This window comes from Megalobrama amblycephala, linkage group LG9, assembly GCF_018812025.1.
Source record: "Megalobrama amblycephala isolate DHTTF-2021 linkage group LG9, ASM1881202v1, whole genome shotgun sequence".
NCBI classification, from domain to species: Eukaryota; Metazoa; Chordata; class Actinopteri; order Cypriniformes; family Xenocyprididae; genus Megalobrama; species Megalobrama amblycephala.
This window is the reverse complement of record NC_063052.1, coordinates 10507649-10532025: the sequence shown is the minus strand read 5'-3', so window position 1 is coordinate 10532025 and position 24377 is coordinate 10507649. Positions and strand designations below refer to the sequence as shown.

Genomic DNA, 24377 nt, shown 5'->3' with positions numbered 1-24377 from the left:
GCGTCCAACTACGCGCGAATAGCGCGATTTATTCACGCAAGTCGCGTCTGGTGTGAACGCAGCATTTAAGGGTGAGTAAATCTTGGGGTAATTTTCATTTTAAAGTGAACTAATCCTTTAAAACACCTCATAGACACATAAACAACATTAAAAACATGCTTTTCACCACAGGGGGTCATTAATGATTGCTCGTCTTGGTCTTATTCTCCCAAAAACTGTCATTTTCTCATACACTAAGTTGTGCTAAAAAATATAAGCTTAAAAGTCCTTTTCATGGTCTTTGTGCCATTGAAGTCTATATCAAAAGTGGACAGAAGTGCATCAAACAAAAACAAAAAGCAAAGCAAAAGACAAGACAAAACAAACTAAAAAAAGCAAGACAAAATAAAAGAGAAAGACTAGACAAAACGTATAAAAAAATATGCAGACTATCCCACAACTTTCCCATACCTTTTTGTTTTTTTCTCTCACTTTACATTTCTAATTCTAATTTACCAATATGGATCTACAAATCAGAAATGTCAGTTACCACAGAGAACCCCACGAAAAATACACTCTCATTATGTAGTCTCTCTACAGTCTGAAACAACTTACATATTTAACTTTTACACAATAAACTGTATTTTATACATCAATATGAATGAACAGCTTCAAAATTTAAGTAATCTGCAAATCTTCACAGGCTATTTCACAGTCTTGCACCTTTGTCTGGAGCTGTTTGGTTTGGTTCAACTGATTTTTTTTTTTCTCTTCTTTGAGAAAAAACTTCTGGAATAAAGGCCAATTCACACCACACCGACAGATGGCGACCAATGTGGACAATCACCAGATTGCAGTACCACACTTCTCAGGCATTCCACGACCCAAAAACGAACACCGAAAAAGGAACACCGACCAGCACTGACAGGGGTAACACACTCATCCAACAAAACCCTGACAAAGGGTCTGTTGCCATTTGTCGGCATCTGTTGGTGCACTATGAAATGGCCTTAAGGCCGCAAAAAAAGTAGGACATCACTCTTACACTTTAGGACTGATGTCTGCATTTTAACATAATGCACATTATGCATAATTCTCATGAAATTCATCAGCATATTACTCACATTAGATATTCTATGTGAAATATCTGAAAAAACACACACACCTGTGTTATGCTAATGCAATCATTTTCATACTAATATCATGAACATGACTCTTGCATTGAAGCCTTGGTGCGAGAAATGTGAAAAGGTGTTTAGCTAGCATTAGCTGTTATACTTTTTGAGTTTAACAAGTGGCAGTATTTTCTGTTGCAAGTCAGGTGCAAAAGTCACCGTGCATAATTCAAAACCCCAGGGAAAATGTTTAGAGTTATTATAACCTTTCTTTAGATGTACTTTGTAGCCAGGATTTGAGAAATCAGTCCTCCCCATGTTCTCAAATGAAGCTGGTAATTACAAACAGCTTGACACTTCATGCCTCCTATGTGGAAAAGGTCTTGCATATTTACAACACACACAGTATCGGTGATGGTTTGCACAAATGTAAATATGCATAAACTCGAATATGCTCTCTTTCTTCTCTTCTGTCTGTGTGTTTTCTCACCAGAGCATTGCAGAGGTGATTTATGGCCCTCGTGGAACGGGTCAAATGTTGAGGCTGACTTTATTTACTCAGGTATCCATTAAGATGACTTCACTTCCCTTCAGTGAATGAAGTCATGCTGCAAGGGAAATAAACATAATTGTCATATTTTATCAGCATTCTACTCTAGATAAACCACAGGGCTGCACCAACTAAGCATTGGATTGTGTTCGAGTGCATGTGGAAGAGAGACAGAGAAAAGACAGAGCACTGCATCACAGGAAAGTGAGGCTGTGAGGTGAACGTGGCATTTTTGTAATGCCTCATGATTTTCCACTAGGAGGCAATTTTTCATTTTCACATTTAGTCACAACCCACCACATGCCCCAAATTCTGACATTTCTAGATTAAAAAAGAAAGAGCACCAAATTATAGGTCAGGAACGAATGTTGGGGGAGATGTGTGAAATGAGAAGAAAAGAACAGATAAAATAGTAAGTAAAAATGGGAACAGATGTAAGATGAAAAGCATGCGATTTAACTTATCTGTTCACATGCAGTCAACTTGCTGTGCTATTTTAAAAGCTTGGTTTATCACGTCAGCACTTATTAACACATCGTGTCGCGTATGTATGCGTCTTTGAGAGTAGAGGGGAGATTTGGAGAGAGAAATTCAACAGTCAATGACTGAACACTTAAAACATGTCTATGTCTGTATCTTATAGGTCTCTATGTCTATTTGATCAACCGGTTTAATGAACTCCGGAAGAGATTGAATGTACTATGAAAACATGCTGTAAAACTTCCTCTCCAGTACAAAAAGACCATTTACTGAAACCATGCTGCAAAAAGCATTCATTAAAATAAAACCCTCTGACTTTTAATGTTAAAAGCCCAAAGAAATCCCAGAATTTACACATCAACAACACCTTTTTGGTGATCAAATACTTGACCTGCCAAGTCATAGTGAAATAAGTAGACCAGTGTTTCCCAACCCTGTTCCTGGAGGCACACTACACATTTTCCATCTCTTCCTAATGTTGGTGTGCCTCCAGGAACCAGGATAATCATTCTGAGATTCGCTAAACATTGCATTTAACAGTGTTATTACATTATTAAACTATGGTGCTCTTTACGTGTCGGTCAAACATGACCAATTTTTTTTTTTTATTTCAATGAAATTAATGTACTATATTTTAGTTCGATAATGTTTTTTATTTAGTATTTTGTATTTTTATGCGATTTTATGGTACTAAATTTTATTTACACTGTAGTTATAATCTATTTATTCACTTTTTGAGCATAGACCTGAAAATGAAATTTCCAACAAAGTCATACATTTTGAATGCTTTAGAGCACAGACTTAATTTTGATCTCTTTTCAAAGATGACACTTGGCAAATTATTGCTGAAGTGAAAAAAGTTTTAAAAAGTTAACTAAAAAAAAAAAAGAATTTTACGTTTATTGTTATGAAAAATGCACAAACATACTATTTTAAATTTTTATATGAAATATATATTTTCAAAAACACATTTTACTCTAAAACTGCAAGAAAATCTTAGCCATAAATCTAAACAAGTTGTGTTCCAAATTTGAAGTTGATATCTCAAAAAATGAGCTTCGAGTAAGACTTTGTTTGGCTGCAGTACCAAAAGTTTTCACTAGATGAAATTCATCTCCCATTCATTTCCAATGTGGTCAATTTTGACAGCAAGGAGCACAAGTGTGACTTTTTTCAGGACCATTTAACCTTTTCGAATCATGTCCATGATTATTTTTTTTGTGTTCACATAGCAAGTACCAAAACCTTTATCAAGTTTCGTACCATTCCGATTAAATAAAAAAATTCGTAAAAAGACGTAAAATTTTTCAGTCAAATATGACCAAAGAGCACCATAGGGTTAAAAAAAGATTAAATTTAAGCGAGTGTTAGATGACGACAAAGGTAGTCAAAATTGTAAAACATAAAAACAAAAAGAATGGGAAAAAAAGTAAGCACACTTAAAGGTGGTACAGAGGATGTTTTCGTCGACTGAGTTTTTGAAATGAGCGTTTGAAATGATACACATTTTACGACTAGCTAAAACATTCTGACTGTGCTCAACATAGTTTCCTGCTCCTGAAGCAGATTTATATACTTTCACATGGAATTTGAACACCGACTGTAATCGCAGACTGAACGCAACTGGCTCTGACTGGACGCGTTTGAGCGCGATCAGTCATAAGTATCAATTTACATTCATAATCGGCCATACAATCGTTAAGCCGCGCACACACTTAGTGGATTCATTATGTCGGACTCACCTCATAATCTGCAGTTGTTACTCCTGTCTCCTGACAAAAACATTGCATGCAGCGCATGTAGTGTGGAAAGTTACTCGAGCGCGCAATCGCGCGTCTCTCACGAGGAACGTCATGGCAGTGATTGACAAGCCAGAGGGCTGATGTTTTTAAGGCCCTACCTCGTGCACAGATGATGTATATATTAATAATATTCCTTTCAGTGCACCTAATAAATAGTCTTTTATCACTTAGTAAAGACAGTTTCAAGTAATATTGCAAAAATGTATAAAACAAAACATCCTCTTTACCACCTTTAAATATTTAATATATGTCAACTGATACTGACAAATTACCCCCCCCCTTCAAAAAAAAAAAAAAAAAAAAAAAAAAAAAATTAATATTAGCTTGAACTTTTGTTATAACAATATGCATCAGCCCCTAATAAGGACTCAATATATCAAGCATTTCTATTTTTGACCATACAAACCACAGTTTAACAGCTAATTTAAAAAAAAAAAAATAGCACAGCAGTTGATAAAATTCACACGGCAGGCATTTCAAATTACACCGAGCAAAGGAGAATTACCACAGTGTCAATTAAGAAAACAACTGTATTTATGTTCCGTTCCATCAGTCTATTAATCAGTGCTTTGTGTTCTCGGCCTCTGTTCTTCTCCCTGGCACATACCAGAAGAAAGCAGAATAGTCAAGGCCAGGGAGAAATCTCTCTTTTCATGCACCAGAAGGTTCAGATGCTCACATCAACTGTGCTTATTGTGAACTCCAAACAAGAAGCCTCTTAAGTGATTTACATACTAACATCAAATTGTCAGATGCTATGGATCTAGAACAATGTGCTGCAACAAGAAAAATACAAATAGATATGTCACAGATAATTTTTTTATTTATTTATAAATCCCTAAGGGCCATTCATGTTGGCGCAGACTGAAAAATCGGAAATGTACCTGTACAATGAATGTTAGATCAACTTGAAGGAAGTACTTAAGCTTCTGATGTCTGCACCGATTCTACCCATTGCGTTAAGTTTTATTATATTGTATATTTCAAGTGAATTACAAGCTCAGGGAAGACAGTGCAAACTGTATAACTCACTCATATATTCTTGACCAACATTTCCATTGATGTTCTTACTGAAAAGACGCTTACTCAACCAGATGCATTTAAACTTGACATATTTCTGCAAAGCTTAGTTCACCCTTATTTGCTAAATTTGGCAGATTAAAAAAAAAAAATCACGTGTAAAGGTTTTGGCACCATTCCGGTTGTTTTTTTTATTAAGGTCTCTGAACTTAATTCTCTTGTTAGGCCTTGATCAGGTCAGGTGATGACAGTTCCAGAGATTATATAATAATTCCTCTTCAAACCTCTCAGAGTATTTACATTCAACAGCCACGGGCTGCTTTAAGCAGCTGACTGAGAATCAGAAAATAAAGATAATTGAGTCTTATAAAGCAGGGGAAGCTTATGAAAAGATATGGAAATGCTCACTTTTTGCATATTGCAATATCTGATATGCCACTGAGAAATATAAGTTAAGGGAAAATTCAAGGCACGATATGAAGACCAAGAAAAAAAACTCAAATAAAACTAGACTGGTCTGGCATTAAAACCCCATATGGCTGCAAAAGACTTGCAGGAAGATTTAGCTGGAATAGGAGCAGTGATGTTAAAGGATTAGTTCACTTCAGAATTAATTAGTTCACTTCAGATTTATTTTTCCTGAAAATTTACTTACCGGGTTGAAGGTCCAAATTACAGTTTCAATGCAGCTTCAAAGGGCTCTACACAATCCCAGATGAGGAATAAGGCTCTTGTCTAGTGAAACGATCGGTCATTTTTTTGAAAATAAAAATAAAAAAGTATATACTTTTTAACCACAGATGCTTGTCCTGCGATGCACCATGCATTACGTAATTACACTGGAAAGCTTGCGCGTAACATGAAGTACTGGGGTAGGGGAAAAAAACTAAATTTTTACTGTTACTCCCATAGCTGCTGTATTATAAACACCCTCAAAGCAGCGTAAACTAGGTTTTTGTAATTTGATGCAAAGGTAATATAATACTAAGTATATTGTTATAAATTGCAGGATTTACGAATATTGATGACCGTTAAAAAGCATCATCACAGTCCGTGAAAAGGGTCTATTCTGAAGTGAACTAATCCTTTAACTTGTGCTGCACCAGTCCACTGTGCTGCATTACTAGCAAAAACATCAAATACACAGCAGGGTTGTCATAAGGAAACCTAACCTGCAATCTCATCACAAAACATGTGATTTACTTAAAGGGGGGTTGTAATGCTATTTCATGCATTCTGACTTATTTACACTGTTAAAGAGTTGCATTCTCATGATAAACATGGCCAAAAGTTTTGGTTTGAACATGGTTTCAAAACACGAGTTGGACGTATGATGCAGTATTTCTGTGCCAAATCCACTACTTCCGGTTTCGGTACAGGGTTCGGAGAGTTTTTTTCGAGTGTGTGTCCTGTATGACGTCAAAAGAGAGCGGAATTCCTTGTATAGGCACATGTCCCTGATAAGCGTGCACACATACACCACACAGAACAAGAGCAAGAGCACGCCCATCAACTCGTTTAGTTCGGGATACGGAAGCCGGGAGATTTCTCAACAGTGGCTGTGTCCCAATTCAGGGGCTGCACCCTTTGAAGGCTGCATCATCGAGGCAGTCTCATTTAAGAAAAATAACCATTAGATTGCAACGTAAGAAAGAAATTACACCTCACAATGAATATCAGTCAATTTTATTACCGTTACTTTTCTTAAACATGACATCCTTGATGACATCTGCAGCCTTAAAATGCGATCTCTGGAGGACGCAGCCTCTGAAATGAGACGCAGCTCTTGTCACCGAAGGAGTGTTTTTGGTTGTGAGGGAAAGATGAATTTTTTCACCTTCCCAAAGAACCCAGTGTCAAGGGAACAGTGGATGAAGTTTGTTTTTTCCGGCTTTTTATTTATAATGATGTCGCAGCTAGAATGCGATCTCTACGCAGAAGCTGCGAGCGCTCGTGACTCTTTAGCTCCCCCCACGGCACTGATGGCAGACACGCCTCCAGAATCTCTGCTTTTTTCGGAAAGACTCAGTTTAGCGTATAAATATGACAAAACTAAAGACTTTTCGGAGATACGAAGGATGCATTGTTACTCTATATCAGGGGTCTCAAACTCGCGGGATGATATTTTGTGGCCCCCCCACCTGACATCAAAGTTTAGTGTTAGTGCGGCCCGCGAGTTATTCTGAAACTTTTGTTTTATTTTGTTATCACTTATGGCTGTGGTCTCAAACTGCCGGCCCGCGGGCCATTTACGGCCCAAAACTAATCTCAAAAATAAAACATAATCCGGCTCGCTAAATTATTATTATTCCCTAGTTGCTACCTGACTGATATGCAAAGTCGCCGTTCTATGGGGGCATTCACATATCGCGTCACATAAGCGGCCGCGCCGCATTCTCCTTTCCAATGGGCTTTCGCTCCAGTGGCGTCTGTCGTTGCTATGCAACCATGAGCCGCGCTCTCAACCGCGTCGCTTCTATTATGAGCGCGCTTGCCTAAATCACAGTAAAAGCACTCGACTTTAAGTCACGAGCGTCGATTTAAACCACCGAAACGCGTCCGATGCAACCATTAAAAGTTACAGATGTTCAAACGGCATCTTGGACAAATGTGTCTCAGCTGTGTGAGCGCAAGCGCTGCTAAGTGTCTGTCAAGAAACAGAAGAGTGTACAAATGTATTCAGGGATTGTATTTGTTCAGTACAGTGTTGTTTAGTGCAAGATTTTAATGTTATTTAAGCTAACATAAAGTAAGGGAAAATATTTCCACTAAATGTTAAAAACTAATAATGTATGTAACAATGAGAGCTTTTTATTTTTTGGCAAAATAAAGTTGATATATAGCTCCAGTTTTTTGTTTATTTCTGACCCCTCCACGCCACAAGTTTTGCTGGTTTTGTTCCTAAATTACAAATTTTTTTTATTCCATGCACCTTGTTGGATGTGAGAAGTTGCACCAGACTATTGCAATTAATAGTATTATATTAGTAAGCTATATTAGTAGTATTATATTAGTAATAGTATTATATAATTATATTACACTCTGTAACAATGAGAGAGACACTGCTGTTTACATAGTATGGTAAATAAAATATTTATAGTATAGGTATAAAAACATTTTAGTAGGCCTAATGAAAGTAAATGAGAAATAATGCAAAGGAAAGTAAATTTTCTTAAATGTTGCGCTTTCTTGCGCTTGAATGTTAATATGGCCCTCCTATGAGGTGTCAATCACAGAAATGGCCCCCCGCCAATTTGAGTTTGAGACCCCTGCTCTATATGTACTCAAGATTAACATGAGATTGGCAGAAACTGTGTGTGATTCCCCCCCTTTAATACAACGCATATTGCGCTGAAAATGGTGTAATATGGTGTAAAACTATTCAAGATATACAAGCAGTAGCAATGCACAAAAAATAAAGATTGATTTATTGAAGCAGTTTAGAGTTACACTTTAGTATAATTTGGAAGTAAATGTAATTCCACTCCCCAAAGGTGTTGTAGAACTATGTGCTGTGACTGGATCAGATAAAGTAAAACTTTAATATCTGTTTTGGCTACATTCACCAAAAGTATGTTTGGAGAGAGGGAAAAAAAAACCAGCAGCATTTGAGCAAAACAACACTTTATTAAGGGAATATTTTGCCAAAAGAAGAAGAAAGGATTCTACAAAGTATCAATAAATCCTTGAAGCTAATGTCTCGAGGCCAGAGAAAAAAAAAATTATCTAAAAATTATATAAATCATCATAGACTATGATCCACAACATACCTCAAATCAGCCTTCACATTCAACATGCAACATATCCAAGACAACCTAAGAATTTTACTGATCTGGAAATATTCTGTAAGGCAGAGTGTGGGAAAGAATCCTAAATCCTAAGAAAAAAAATCCTAAATCCTTAAATCTTGTAGTTATCTGGCTACAAAAAAAAACATTGGGAGAAGACCAAAGTTCTCGGCAGCTAACTTGGGAATACATTTACAGTTCCTATATCTGCTTGGTAATACCAAAATCTCCAAAACAAAGATTATTTTGCAATAACATTATTCAAATAAGCAATAAAATCTGACTACAATGGTATCATTCAATTAGCTGCTTTAAGGCTGCTAAAACAATGTAAGAAAATAATATTTTACAGCAAGGCAGCAATTAGTTGCCTAACAAGAAAACAAACAAAACAAAAATTGCATATGATTGGCTCTTTTACCTGTAGGGCAGGACTTCCTGTCCTACAGCAGCCATGTTGATTCCATTGCAATGTTTTCTGCACTGAATATCCCTACATCCCAATGTGCATACTATCCACCCTAAATAGTATTGAATATTATATCACATACTATTTAGGATGAGGCAATATCTCTTATTCATACTGAGTCTGGTAACACTTTTGTAAAAAGATAAAAAAAATAAGCAAATAAACAGTAACTGTGGATTCAACATTTTGATGTCACCCAGATCATAAAATATTCAGTACAAAATGAAAGAGTGCGATTTTGCTTAAAAAATACTGGTATTACAGAGCAATTTATGCTGACGGATGCACAGACTTAACTTATTTCACAGACATAAAAGGCAGTATCATTCCATGCCAGAGTGCTGAGTTTTGTAACTTGCAAAGTGCTGCTTCAATATTTTTAATGCTTCAACACATTTAATCATATGGTTGGTGTCTCTTCGATAGCCTACCACAGTTTGTCAAATATTCCATGCATATCTTCAGAAACTATTGAGCACCTGAAACATTTAGAGTATGAAGAAACTGAGGGTTTGCCACAACATGTCATAAACGTGTGTCTGGTGTTCCTTTTGGTGTCAAGTTGGATACTCACTTCAGCCTCCTTTTGACGACAACAGTTGCAGCAGCAGGCAGAGATGAAGCCAAACCCCAATGCATAAAAACATGAAATCATATTCCGAGGTGCGAAATCGAATCGCCAAATCAGAATTCGGAGTGAACTTCCACAGCGTTCTATTTGGAGAACGCGCCGGCTGACGTAGGTATCCAGCGCGCGCGTCCTACTCCCTTGAGAAAGAAGAGCGTGAACGCGCCTCTATCCTCCTCGCTGCTACAGTGAATGCGGGCATCCAGACGCCTGACTGAGTGCGGCGGTTCTTTTCTGATAGCTCGGATGCCAGTGCATAGAGAGCGTTCTGCTGAAGCCGAAAGGGAGAAGGCAAATGTATATTCACACGGACGCTCAGGTGTAAGTGATGCTACTGCAAGTTGAAGTCCTGGAAGTAAAACCGCAGCAGATTGGGAATAAACGGATAGATCTGCGTTTTCCGTTGCAGAGCGCACTCAGTTCGTTTGGAATACAGAGACGCAGCGTGGAATTACTGGAGCCCTCAGTTTGTGAACTAAAGTCAATTCGTTTTTTATCGCATTTTATTTTTTAGCCCATTTTTCTTATTTCCCTTCTTTATTTTCTCTTCTTTGGTTGCTGTTATGTTTGATTAGATTTATTAGTCCCCCTTTTATTCTAATGTTATTTACTATCTGCCCTTTCAGTTTTTTTATTCTCTCATCCTCTGAAAATAGCTTGGGTTCGTTTTCGCGAGGGTAGATTGTGGTGAAAGATACTCAATCTCAAACTGAGTCGTGTCATGGATGGCAAATTGCATTTGCATCTACGGAACAAATCGGGAAATATAGAATAACTACTGCTGACAGAGACAAGGTAGGCTATGTTAGTGCTTTTATTTCTTTTAATGTCTTCAAAAAATGCGTTGTTTCACATTCTGTGCATTTGAATGGTTTAAAAGACCAGCGTATTGTCATAAACCGACCACTTTATGACTCCATTTACCCTACTTCATGATCCTTTAAGTTGAAATAGCCTATGTGAAAGTGTCGTCTGTGAATTTGAAGTCTCATATTCTCTTCAGTATCATGTGCACTGTGCATTATTATTATTATCAGAATCAATTAGAACAGAAATACATTCAGAATCAATGTCTCTATTGCTTTTCCCATTTATGCCTCGACCATTAACTTAATATAAGAGGCTACCTATTTTTATATAGCCTTCCAGTCAGACCACGTTATTGCCTTGACTGACACTGATAAATCAGCAAGTCTCATTGGAAATTTGAAAAACTATAAGAAAAAACATAAATTTGAGGGTTGCGTCTGTACGTTTTCCCATACAAATGATTATCCGTTGGATATTTCGTCATATTTTGTCCATATCGACGTCTTAAGACAGTCTCTACTGTCACCGCGCGACTGTAATGTTATTTGAAGGTGATACAACTGTGATTTGGCGCCCGCTGTAGTTGCCTTTAACGCCGCAACTTAAAATAGAATTCCGTTTCCATCAGTAACCGACGAACTGACAATCGTTTAGTCAATAAGCCAATGCAGCTGTCTTTCAATTAACAATCCCGGCCAGGCTTTATGCTAATTAATCAAAGCTAGATTTATCCGTACAGGTCTGCGGCCGTGAGGAAGAGCAGTTGCCCATCTGTTGAACGCGTCTTCACAACTGCTCTTTCAGTGCCGTTTCTTCTGCAGCTACTACGATAATATATTCTGCGCTAATACTCTAAGATGGTGATCTAAATTTGCATTTTTCTTCAAGAGCCCGCCACTTTAAGTAGATTTAGAGTAGATGGAATCAACGTCCATTATTCTTTGAGTGTCATGGAATGAACGCACACGGATGGCACGTGCATTAACCCTTTAATAGACAGGAACATGAAACTACCTTGATAGTAATTTCTTTGTACTTTAGCTATATATATTTATACATACATACAGACAGATAGATAGAAAGAAAGATTTATAGTTATTTCAAATATATCAAAGACCCCAAAAAAAAAAAAAAAAAAAAAAAAAAAAAAATCAAAGACCATGCCACACGAATGCCGGGTTAAAAAACAACTCAGGTTGGGTTAAACATATAGACAAACCCAGCGGTTAGGTTAAATGTTTGCCCAACGTGCTGGGCAGTTTTTTTAACCCAACTATTTTTAAAAATTACTATATGGCTGGCTTAAAACTATGGAAGCCAAAATAGGTTGAAAAAAAAAAAAAAAAAAAAAAAAAAATCAGACACATAATTACAAGAGGCAACAATAATAATCAAAAGGTAAACATTTATTAATAAGCAATTAAAAAAAACAAAAAAACGTTTATTTATTTTTTTATTATTTAACCTAACTGCTGGGTCAAACCAACCCATTTGCTGGGTTTGTCCATATTTAACCCAATTTGGGTTATTTTTAACTCAGCATGAGGCCCCGCCTACAAGTTGTGACGTCGAGTATGAGCATATTTTTTTATACACCTTATTTTTAAAATCAGTAGTAGCCTATGCTATTTCCTGTGAATGTGGTAGACTTTCAATTAATTAACTGCTCTATTTAAATAATGATAACAATAACAAAATGCAGTAAACGCTGTTGCATGGCAAACAAGTGTGTTTATGATTATAAGAAATTAAAATATAATATCAAATACCACTTTGCAACATTAAACACTTATTGTTCAGCTAAAATATCTTAAAGCGGCTGACACCGGAAGCCTTGCACAATCAAGTTAAAAATAGCAAACTTAAAAATGGTGAAAATTTGAAAAAAAATAATAAACATTTAAATAATTTCTTTTTTTTTTTTTTTTTTTAAATAACGTGGAGAGTGAAATAGTATGGCATACAGTGATGCTACTTTGGGTAATATCTTTCATTTTCTGTGCTGAAATATTGAATGTTCTTCAATTTCTGGTTCTGTCATTTATAATGTGTAATTTTGGTACACTGCAGCAAGTCTGAATTCAGAGTAGCATACTAGTATATTATATGCTTACTATTTATGTCATCTTGATATCTCAATAACCAACATTCGAGTGTGTGATACATTGCATCAATTGTGATTGTGTGTACATTACTGCTAACTCTATGCCGCATTATACATCAGTATAAGCACATAAATTCACACAGTTTGATGCAGCTCCTATGCAGAGAAAAATCGTTCTAGATAGGGAAGTTTAACTATAATTGGCTCATAATGCCATGAGGGGCCCCTCCGCGCTGTGGGGGTGTCCTGTAGGCCTGTGGTAAAAGATGGGAACACTTACCTCAAGGTCAGTGGCCTTCTCACGGCATGTTGCCATTTTACTTTTAGATAAAAGTGGTGAGTTGACACTATAGTCTTTATAAGTTGCTTGACCTGAATATTTGCAGGAACTACTTTTTAAAAATTCTTACTCAGAAAATAGGCCCACACACTCTCTCACTGTTCCCACTCCAACCTCTCAAATGTCTCCCAGGATGCAAACACCATTTAAGGGTTAAGCTTGGCTAATTAATGAGAAATAAAACCGGTCTACAGGCTGCTGGGGATAATACCTTTAGCGTGATGTGTGAGAGAGAGGCATTTATGCTAAGTTGATCAGTTTATGTGTATTTTTGCCTGGCATGCAATCCAGTTGGATTCAACCTGTACTAAACCTGTAGCTATGTGATAACAGGGATTGAATTTGGTTTCTCAAATACTGCTAGATGAAAATGAACATGTGCTGTAATGTTTCCTCTGATGCAGTGGTTGCCAACCAGGGAGATCTGCAAACTTCAAAGTTCCAAGATGACTATTTTAAAAGTTTTTAAAATAAGTTAAATCTAAACGATCCAGCTTTATTAAAAAGCTAAACAAAATAAGATATTTGTAAATTGACATCATTTTATTACTTTGGTGAAAATGCACAGTTGAGCTCTAATTGAGGCTTTTTTTTTTTAAATGCATTGATTTGTGCGTACAGATTTTCTCACTCCTGCGAGTTTTATTTAGGAATGGGCTAGGATCATCAACAAGAGCAAACAACTGGCTAACCGATTAGTGGGGTCAACTTTTTAATCATTTTAGCAGTGGTGCATTTTAAAGGAAATTGCAAATGTCAAATTGTAACTCATTGACGTAACTTTTCAGCTAGTGTGTTGGCAAGCTTATAGTGTGACGTTAAAACCCTCTAAAAAATTTTTTTATGAAAATCCATTGGTTTGTATTTGAGGTGTTATGGAGAGATTAAAGGATATATTCAGTATAGTCTGTTGCTGATTCTTCATGATGTGATTCCTAAGACTATTACTATTACTTATGAATGGGAAAAACTGCACAATATGGCGGAATATGTCCTGCCTTCTAAGTAAAAGAGCCAATTGCTGATTGGTAAAGTCATTGTGTCACTGCAGCTGCCGTTAGAAGCTCTGGTTCCTATAGGAACCTGAGACTCGCGCTTAGGACTGCACATGCGCATTGGCTCGTCTAGGCTGAAAAATATGATTTTTTTAATGCTATTTGGGCATAAGAAACAACATTTATGTGACAGTTCATTTCAGATTTTGTTGCTGATTTGAAATGTGTTATTTATTTGTAAGCACGCCAAGCAGTTTTTATGATTTCAGGATTCCCCCATTCATATAGACAGAACTTGGTCTTAGATTCCTGAAATAGCTGCCCGAAGGTGTTGCAAATATGGCCACCAAGTGAACAGACTTTCCTTCAAAGGGACTTTGGTGATACTTACTCCCAGTGTCTGTCAGAATATTGCAAATGAATGCAGTAGAAAAAAGACTCAAAACACTGTTGGATGCCATGAACTAAATGTTGTCCACCAACAATATCTGTAAACCCCAATGTTGTGATTAATAAAGAAATCAAGTTATCATAACTTAACATTACTTAAAATACCAAGTTTTGGCGTCAAAACTTAAACAGGTGTGTTTAATGTACTCATTTGGCATCAAGATTTTAAGTGTCGTACTCAAAATTTCAATTTATTTAAATGATTTGCTATGTCTGTGTTTAATATGATTGGTCATCCTTGAATGTCTGCCTTGACAACTGTGCTGATTGGTCTATATAACTCAAGGCGGTAATTTATTTATTTTTTGGTCGTTGTGAATTTGCTGACACAGCAGGCCAGAGGTTTAGTTGTCAATTTCCCCATTACCCAATTGAACTGAGAGAATCACTTTCCTCAAATCATTTAAGTAGTCTCAACATATTAGGGTTTACAGTGTAACAGTTATGAACTTTTTTATGCTGAGGAAGGGAAATCCTATGAGTCCATGCACTGAGATTACATTGAAGCATATCATTCTGCATCCGGGATGCGCTTAAGTGGTTTTGTGCCGCTGTGCATTGGACCTTTCTCATGAGGACTTCAATGGTTTTGATCAATACAAGGTTATAGTTATTTGTTGAATCACCTTTTTGAAGGACCACACTTACATTAGTGTCTGAAACGTGTCTGATTGGGGACTGGGCGACATGATGTAGGCTTATTATACAGGGTTTTGTGAACACAGACACAGTGCTCGTTCAGACAGCTGACTGACTAATCAATTATGAAAATTTTTAGTTTCACAAATCACTGGTTAAATTGACCCTTCGGAAAGACCCGCCCCCCCTTAGTTACTGTTGCTTTGTCCGACAAGCCGTGGCGCTGTCACGCCACATGCAGTGAAAAATACATCGTGGAGCAAAGAGGACACTGACAACACGTCGACAGTCAAGACAGAACAAGTTACTTATGATATTAAACAAAGTCCCAGCTTTCAAATTGTGTAGTTTTTTTTTAAGAAATTCAAACAATAAAAAACGTTTTGTGGCTCTTTACTGTGTCGTGACCATGGTCGTGACAGATTGCTGTAGCGCCTCAGCTCAAGAGGCTTGTAAATCGATCATCTCTTCCTACTAGTTAATTTATAGCATCAAATAACCATGAATGAACATGAGAAGGAATGTTGTTTCAAACGCGGAAAGACATCAGTAAAAACCATTTTTCAAGTTTAAGTCCACCAAGGTTAATCTTCTAACTCCTGACTGCTTTGTCGGACAAAATGGCGGATTCGGCGTTATGATTGGTTAGATCGCTTGTCAATGAAACTCCTGGCGAAGGGTCAATTCCATAGCTGCCCACTCCTGCAGAGTATACACACTAGGTGCGTCCCAATTTGCATATTTATGCACTATTCTATGACGTTTTGAAGTATAAATAGTGCGAGTAGTGCGTTCACACTGAAAATTACAAAAAGAAAAAGTACACTTTAAATACCCGGATGATGCACGAAATTAACGGAAAAAAACAAGTGTGGAATGTTGGAAACTTCATGCACTCAACTGTCACAGTTTTAATTACATAGTGGAGGGGCTGTCAGATTCCGATGTTAAATGACTAAATAACCTTATACAATTCATGCACTACATGGATGAGTACATAGTGCATAAGTGTATAAGTGCATAGTGTATAGTGCGTCGTTTGGGACGCAACTATGTTCCTTACAATTAATTTATTTCTGCTCACTTTAGTTCCCATTACTGAAATCCTGCAATTAATTAATTCATTTATTTGCCATTGAGCATAACCAAATTCATTTGTCAAATGTAGCCTACATAAAGCTGTTTCTTCTTTTCAGTATATTCAATATCAGAAAGATCAGCTGCATATATAGTATTTATTTTAGTCTAATTTCTAAATTCACTAAATTCACCTGGCACATTTAAAATGATCAATTGCAGTTTTTATTACTATTATTTATTATTTATCTTTTTTAGAAATTGTAAGCCAGACACTGCATCCCAACTGAAAGGGACTGTAGAATTCAGAACCCCTTGTTATTGGCGACACCGGTGGCCGTTAAGTGAACTGCAGCCAGCAATTTATTGCTTGCTCGTGCTCGCACTTGTAACTTACAAGAGACTGACGTGATTCAAGGCGTCAATATACTTACGCGAAGTTCTTTTTTATTCTTTGTTTATAAGTAAAAAGTAGTTGAAAATACCTTTGCAAGTGTAGGCTTTTGACGTGTAACGTTAGGTAAATGTGCTGCGCGCTTTCCTCAATAACAAAATAAACACACAACAAAAATGACAGCATGGAGAAAGCGACGGTTAAGAAAGATTCTGATCGATGTGGATATGATGACACCAGATCTGCGATTCACCAGCATCATGTCGACCGATGAGGTAATTAAAATTACACTGTCATGAACGTATATTTGAGACTATAGACTTTAGATATACAGGGAGTGCAGAATTATTAGGCAAGTTGATTTTCTGATCATATTTTTTTCCCAAGCACATTTTACCAATTCCAATCCACATCAATCTTAATAACTACTATTAATATTGTTTTTAATCATTTATAAGTGATATATAATTGTTCATGAAGGCTGGAAATGAAAAATGCCTTATATTCAGGTGTGCAGAATTATTAGGCAAGTTTTCTTTTACAGGCAAAATGAGCCAAAAAAGAGATTTAACTCAGACTGAAAAGTCAAAAATTATTAAATACTGAGAAGGACGCAATACTAATGCAATACTAGAAATTGCAAAGTTAAAGCATGACCAAGGGACAGCAAAATGCTCATTGGGTCAGCGGGGTCAGACAACAACAGGTGGAAAAGAAAAGACACATGTTAACTGCAAAATAATTAAGAATTAAGGTGAAGAATTAAGTGTGAAACCATCAGGAACCCTTTAGTCTCCAGCGCCACCATTTTCCAGAGCTGCAACCTACCTGGAGTCTCCAGAAGTGCAAGGTGTTAGGATCTCAGAGACTTAGGTTAGCTAAAGAATCCTAAAAATGACCTGCACTTGATAAGAATCACAAGCTGAAGTGTTATAAAATACATGAAGACTGGGTTTTAATAGGGCTTATAGACAGACAGATTGAGAGTGACTCCTGAAGGACCAGCACCACATCCTCTTGTACCACTGTTTGAAGAATTTATCCAGAATCTGGCAGTAAGGTGTGGGAGTTTACTTTTAGTCCATCTCTTATCCTGAAATGTCTGTCTTGCAGAGATGGACTAAAAATGATCTTCCAAAACTTACTGCCAGATTCTGGAAGATAAATTCTTCAAACAGTGGTACAAGAGGATGTGGTGCTGGTCCTTCAGGAGTCACTCTCAAGCTGTCTGTTTATAAGGCCTATAAAAACCCAGTCTTCATGTATTTTATAACACTTCAGCTTGTGATTCTTATCAAGTGCGGGTCATTTTTTAGGATTCTTTAGCTAACCTAAGTCTCTGAGATCCTGAGACCTTGCACTTCTGGAGACTCCAGGTAGGTTGCAGTTCTGGAAAATGGTGGCGCTGGAGACTAAAGGGTTCCTGATGGTTTCACACATAATTCTTAATTATTTTGCAGTTAACGTGTCTTTTCTTTTCCACCTGTTTTTGTCTGACCCCGCTGACCCAATGAGCATTTTGCTGTCCCTTGGTCATGCTTTAACTTTGCAATTTCTAGTATTGCATTAGTATTGCGTCCTTCTCATGAGTATTTAATAATTTTTGACTTTTCAGTCTGAGTTAAATCTCTTTTTTGGCTCATTTTGCCTGTAAAAGAAAACTTGCCTAATAATTCTGCACACCTGAATATAAGGCATTTTTCATTTCCAGCCTTCATGAACAATTATATATCACTTATAAATGATTAAAAACAATATTAATAGTAGTTATTAAGATTGATGTGGATTGGAATTGGTAAAATGTGCTTGGGAAAAAAATATGATCAGAAAATCAACTTGCCTAATAATTCTGCACTCCCTGTAGATCTTGCTGTGAGATAAGTTTGAATTAATTCCTTTTCTTTGCATGGCACATTGACATTAGAATACAGAATAGCTCTTTTGGCATTATCCTGAATATTGTAAACATTCAATTCATGTGTCATTTAACGGAAGAGAGGTTCTCGGGCGCGCGCATAACCGTTAGGCTACGTCCTTTGGATTTTCCCGGCAAAACCGGCCCGAGTCATTCAAATAAAAATCAGTCTAGGCTTTCATAGACAACCTAAGAGTCTTGGAAGGGCTTGTTTTTATTTTATGTTACAAGCTGTTCGCGATTAATACATGAACATTCTTACATAAAGACCCTTTAAGGGTTTTTAATTAAAAAATGGGAGGCTGCATTTCATGTTCAAATTGAATGCCAAAAGTCATTAAATATGTCATCAAAGAGGGGATTTGAACGTTGTCTTGGATATTGGAAGGCCTTGAGAACCACTGCTCTAATGTATCTATTGCCTCTGTAAATCAGTATGGAAATTGCTGGCTGTGCGTGATCCACACAATCTTGTAAGAGAGAGTGATGTCCCTCACCATCTCCTGCATGTTATGGGACGTAGAGAACTACATATGGATCATGAGCCAGGCAACAGCTTGGTCTTGCCTGGTTGAGTGGTCCCTGGCCGCTGCATCATTTCAGAAAAATACCCCTCCCACTTCCGCTTTGGACCATACACCAGCCCTGCTTGTTCATGAGGCGCCTCACTGAAAATATGATATATCGGGTTTAGGCAGTGAGATAAAGCGTGATGTTTTAATTCTTGCAAACACTGTCAGCTTGCATTCACTGCCTGGGAAAGCCCTGGTGAGCAATACTGCCTGACAAATGCGCTTTAGCCTCTTGTCTGTGCTTCAGCAGGCTTTCCTGTCTGTCGTCCTCCAGCACAGCTGCCTTATCTGTTATCAGCTCTCGGCCCCAGAAACGTGATCATTCAGGAAAGCCAAATCTAGCTCGGCTTCTATTGTTCATGTCGTCGTGTAAAGCTGGAGGTCTGCTTTTCGAGGCGCAGATGCTGCGATCAACAGGGTGCCTCTGGCTTCTACCCATCTTCATGTGTCAATATTTGTAGTGGGCAATTTTGTGTGCAGGGCCCTCTAAAGCTGAATGGATTTGTTGAAAATGACTCTGAAATTTCATCACTGTTACCAAATTAATTGCTGTTTAGAATAGAAATATCAGACACTTATCAGACAACATAATTATTTAAGGGGATATGTAATCCAAAAATGAAAATGGTCATCATTTACTAACCCTAATGTCATTTACAAATCGTTTTCCACTGGTTTTGTACATACAATGAAAGTCAGTGGGACCCCATTGACTTCCATTGTACGAACAAAAAAATACACAAACACTTTTCATGAATAACTTCTTTTGAATTCCAAAGAAGAAAAAAAGCTTTGAAATGATGACAGAATTATAATTTTTGGATGAACTATCCCTTTAAGATATAACCAAGCTATGAGTGCAGTGACCTTTTGATAAGGCATTTGTAAAAAAAAAAAGTCAGAACGCAGTCATGGACTGATATGACGGGCTTTTTGATGCAAGTACCTGTCGTTGTTGTCTTCTGTTCAACCATTTGGAGCTGTCATCATCTTTCTCAGTTCTCCAGTGACTCCAGGACTTGTAGCGGTGCACTCTGCGGTTTCAGCATGCTGCCCAGCAGCAATATTTGCTTTTATGTAATGTTTTTTTCCATTATGTCCAGCCAAGAGAAAAAGTTAAAACCTCACAGATTGTATTGATTCTTTGTCTCTAAGCCTCTGTGCCGTTGTACGGGAGAACCCCTGAGACGTTGAAGCGACACAAGGTCTTGATGGCTTTTTCCCCTCGCTGTATTTTTTACGGTCAAACTCAATCTCTCATTTCGTGTTTGACTCCAAGCTCTGAATTTCACTTCCTGACAGTTCTATAGTCGGGTATCATAGAGGGCCCCTCTGTCATTGGTATTTGTAGTTCACCATGCTCTGTGATTCATTACTAGGTTTTTTTTTTTCTTTATTATTAACGATTTAGTCTGTATTTCTCAAACACTTGACTGGCAATGAGTGCAGAGCAAAGAGAACAAATATAATGTCTCCTCAGCAGCTGAGCAGCTGACTGTACTAAAAGTGCATTAAAAGAGAAGTATGAACAGGAAAAAAATTCAATTGTAGACCAATATATTTTTGAACAAGACAGCTGCTGTTCAAAACAAATCAGCGGTAATCAGATTTAAGAATGAACAAATCTCTAATTAAGACAAACAGAAAATCACTTGCCGTTAAAAAGCAAGCTGTTTAAATAGTTTTCTTTCCAGATCAATGGACGATTTGACAAACTGGATTAGAAGCTTTTTTCTATATCTAATTGTATTTTGTTATACATTATTTGCTCAAGTTATATTTGTTTCTCTTACTACAACTGATGCAGGAAATTAATGGCTACAGGATATACAGTAGGAAACAAACATTTTGATTTATAATATGAGCGCTAAAGGCATTTATCTCATAAAGATGCACAGTTTGCTTGGGGGATGCCTATAAAATAATGTCAGTGAAAACTTGTGACACCAATGACAGTAATTCTTCAGGCAACGCCTGTCACCATGGTGTAACAATGGCATGGGTTACATACTAATCAACCAAATTTAAAGGGGTCATGAGCTGCATTGTTTTATTGTTTTATAATGTTTCCTGGGGTGCACTTATAATGTTAGTATGGTTTTTTTTTTACATCAAAAATTGGCATAATTTAGAAATAAAAGACATTTTTCCTACCCTGATTTTATCCCTCTTATTTGAATGCTCTGTTTTAAGGGGTGTGTCTGCTGTGAGACTTCAGTGTAAATGTCCACTGCTGTGATAACATCTTTGCATATGAAATAGCTTAGTATTACTCTCTCGAAAACTTAGAGCATGTTTTTACCAGTGGTGTAGTCCTAAAAAAATAAGTGGTGTACTATTATGCACCATGTTTTTCACTAGTAACATGTTTCATTAAAAACAAATAAATACAGTGCATTCTAAAATTGGTTGACATTTTTCATGCTTTACAGTTTGACTTATTTAAACATGCTGCTTTTATATTCACTGTGAAAAGTGATATATCTGAAATTAAAGTTTCATTTTATTCAAAAGGGTATTAAAAAAAGCCAATTATTAACATTATAAAAATGTGGTCATGAGTTTCACGAATAAAAATTTAAACCACTCTGTCAGTAGGTGGCGCTTATGGAGCAGCAGAAATAGAGCTGTTTCCCCGGTAACCTCTGTAAACTCAGTTTTATATTATTTACGCACATGTAAGCTTATCAGTTTGACAGAATTTTCTACTTCAGTGTGCCATAAGAAGTCAAATTATATCATTTTCCATTATCATAGCATGTGTTATGAAAAATAGCAACCTACACATAGCCTATAGAAACAACAGAACATGTCACAGGTGTAATATAAATCTAGTGAAAATATATTCCCTTAATAGATTATAAATTCTACAAGTTAGCCAAATTTACCATAATTACTACAATAAAAACGATATAAATTCTAGTAAGGGTGGGTCATGAGTAGTTTAAAAAGCTCCCTAATAAATTTTGGTGCAAAATGATGTTTGTCCTCTTTTTTTGAACTCAGTAGAATTCAAATGGATCGCACATTTTGTTGGGATGGCTCGTGGAAATCTTATCAAACTTTTGGAGCGTGATAAGATTCAGAGTAACAGCCTAGTATGCTTATGTTTCCCGCACCACTAATGCATTGAATAAACAAGGCTTCATTTGCGCTAATGGTCTTTTCAGTTTGTACGGGAACTTAGCGCTTATAAAAGCTCCGAACGCATGACGTAGGCTATATAATTAATTAATAGTCTTATTTACTCACCACCATATTTCTCACGCCGTGACCGCTGCAGTGAGAGAAATGCGCTCAATGCACCGCTCAAAACACAGAGCGGCATTGATCTGAGTTCTCTCACTGCAGTGCGAACACGCACTGTCAAGCCTGTTTTTTTTAGTCTATGATGGGTGGGAAAAGGTAGAATGACAGAAGTGCTCATGCACCAATTACAACAAAGAATAACGAGTTTACACAACAGCATAGGCATGTGACGGTATCAAATTTTCATGTTGCAATTAATTGCTGAAGCTTTTATCACGGTATACGGTATTATCACGATATTGAAATAAGTTGCAAAAAAGTGTTGTCATAGTATAACAGGTTTAAGAACTCTTTTTGTAATAACAAAAAGAACTCTGAATGTTTAAATACAATAATACAATACACAAAAAATATATAAAGTAAAATTTTCAAACAGATTATAATGCAAAAGAATTAGGCTATAAAGAACAACAGAAAACACTTTACAATAAGGTCTCATTATTTAATGCATTAACTAAGATAGCTACATTTGTTACAGAAAGTATTAGTTTTTGTTAATGTTAGTTAAGAAATACAATTGATTATTGTTAGTTTTCTCTCAGGTCCATTAAATAAGCTCTTTTGATTTTAGTAATGTTATTAAACAGTAATTAAGAAATTAACATTAACTAAGAATATTTAATACTTTATAAGTATTTTTATTGTCAGTTTGGTAATAATGAATTAAAATGTTAACTAATGAAGACATATGTTTCAAACTTTTTCTGAACAATACCAAATAATCAGAACATTTCTAATGCTGCGTTCACACCGAATGCGTCTGGGGCGTCAAATTCGCGCCAGACGCGTCTAGTTGGACGCTTGAACATTTTTAAGTCAGACGCTTCAGACGCGCGTAAAATTCGCTCAATTCGCGCGTCTAAACAAAGTATGTTCAGACGCGAATTCGCGTCATGGGAGGGGCTTTCATCTCTTTCTGCACAGATCCTCTGAATAAACACATAATCTCGTCAGTTGGAAACCTGTAGCGGCAATTTAACTCGGTTATGCCGCTATTTGCGCGTCAACGGCCGATTCGCGCCGCACTAGACGCTTGATTCGCGCCGCAGGACACCTAGACGCGCGTTTACATTGACTTAACATGTAAATCAGACGCCTCAGACGCCCCAGACGCGTTCGGTGTGAACGCAGCATAATAATTAGGGCATGAGGTAGTCCAGATTAAAATATAAGGTTTGAAAATAGACTTTTAAGTCTTCAAGTATTTGGTGATGAACAACATTGAGATTACAAAAAAAAAAAAGGCTGTTTGAAGCATTTTAAAAACTTAACTAGCGCAGTTGCTTTGTTTGCGCGGTTTCCGTGGTAACTGCTGCATGCTGTTGTTCCATCAGCGCCCTCTGCTGTCAGAGAGTGAACGTGCGCTTTCATTCAGCACGTCTCCTTCACTCGTTCCGTCATGTGCTTCTCATGTACTTTGGGTTTGTTTACATCTGAGCGCGTGTTCTTTTGACGCAGAATACAGCAATGTTTTGCATTTTATACGGTTGATGGGTAAAGTATTCTTAATTGCATTATAAAAAAATTAATAATTGGTAATAAATTATTATTTACGGTATTTTGAAATGCCCACGATAACAATATCGTGCATATTCATTATCGCGATTTATCGCATTACCGAATATCGGCACAAGTCTACAACAGCATTTGACACACAGTTAAAGGGGAAGCTAACAGGACAATATTTTTTGGACTTTCGAAGCAAAAAACAAGTGGGTGTACGCAAATACTGATCCTTAGAAGTCATAATACGCAAACAGCCCTGAGCAAAAAGTAAGTATATGCGTATGCGTGCGTATCGCCCCGACTACACCACTGGTTTTTACTATTATAGCTCTCAAGGTTAACTAGTCATGAAAAGTGTTAATTACATTTAGATCTATGGCATTATATTTAGATTGTGGCATGAAAGGTTGCAGTGATGAACATAGGCCTGGGCGA

General features: G+C 36.9%; 1 protein-coding gene and 1 long non-coding RNA gene across 20 annotated transcripts in view; one reads left to right on the top strand and one right to left on the bottom strand.

Annotated features, from left to right (window-relative positions):
- The window catches only part of LOC125274957, a 47003-nt gene extending 37092 nt beyond the window's left edge, over positions 1 to 9911 (bottom strand). Inside the window, exons 1-2 of the long non-coding RNA XR_007186358.1 lie at positions 9778 to 9911; positions 1585 to 1702 (exon numbers count right to left, since the gene is read on the bottom strand). This is a non-coding gene — a long non-coding RNA (uncharacterized LOC125274957). The remainder of the gene's footprint in view (positions 1 to 1584; positions 1703 to 9777) is intronic.
- An 83-nt stretch (positions 9912 to 9994) lies between these two features.
- adgrb2 (adhesion G protein-coupled receptor B2) overlaps positions 9995 to 24377 on the top strand; it is a 350264-nt gene continuing 335881 nt past the window's right edge. For 6 of the 19 annotated variants that reach the window (XM_048201540.1, XM_048201539.1, XM_048201533.1 and 3 more), the window contains exon 1: positions 10000 to 10626. The gene's annotated coding sequence lies outside the window, so the exon portion shown is untranslated. Of the gene's footprint in view, positions 10627 to 24377 lie in introns of all 19 variants that reach the window. The other 13 variants (XM_048201534.1, XM_048201532.1, XM_048201537.1 and 10 more) reach the window with 6 other exon arrangements.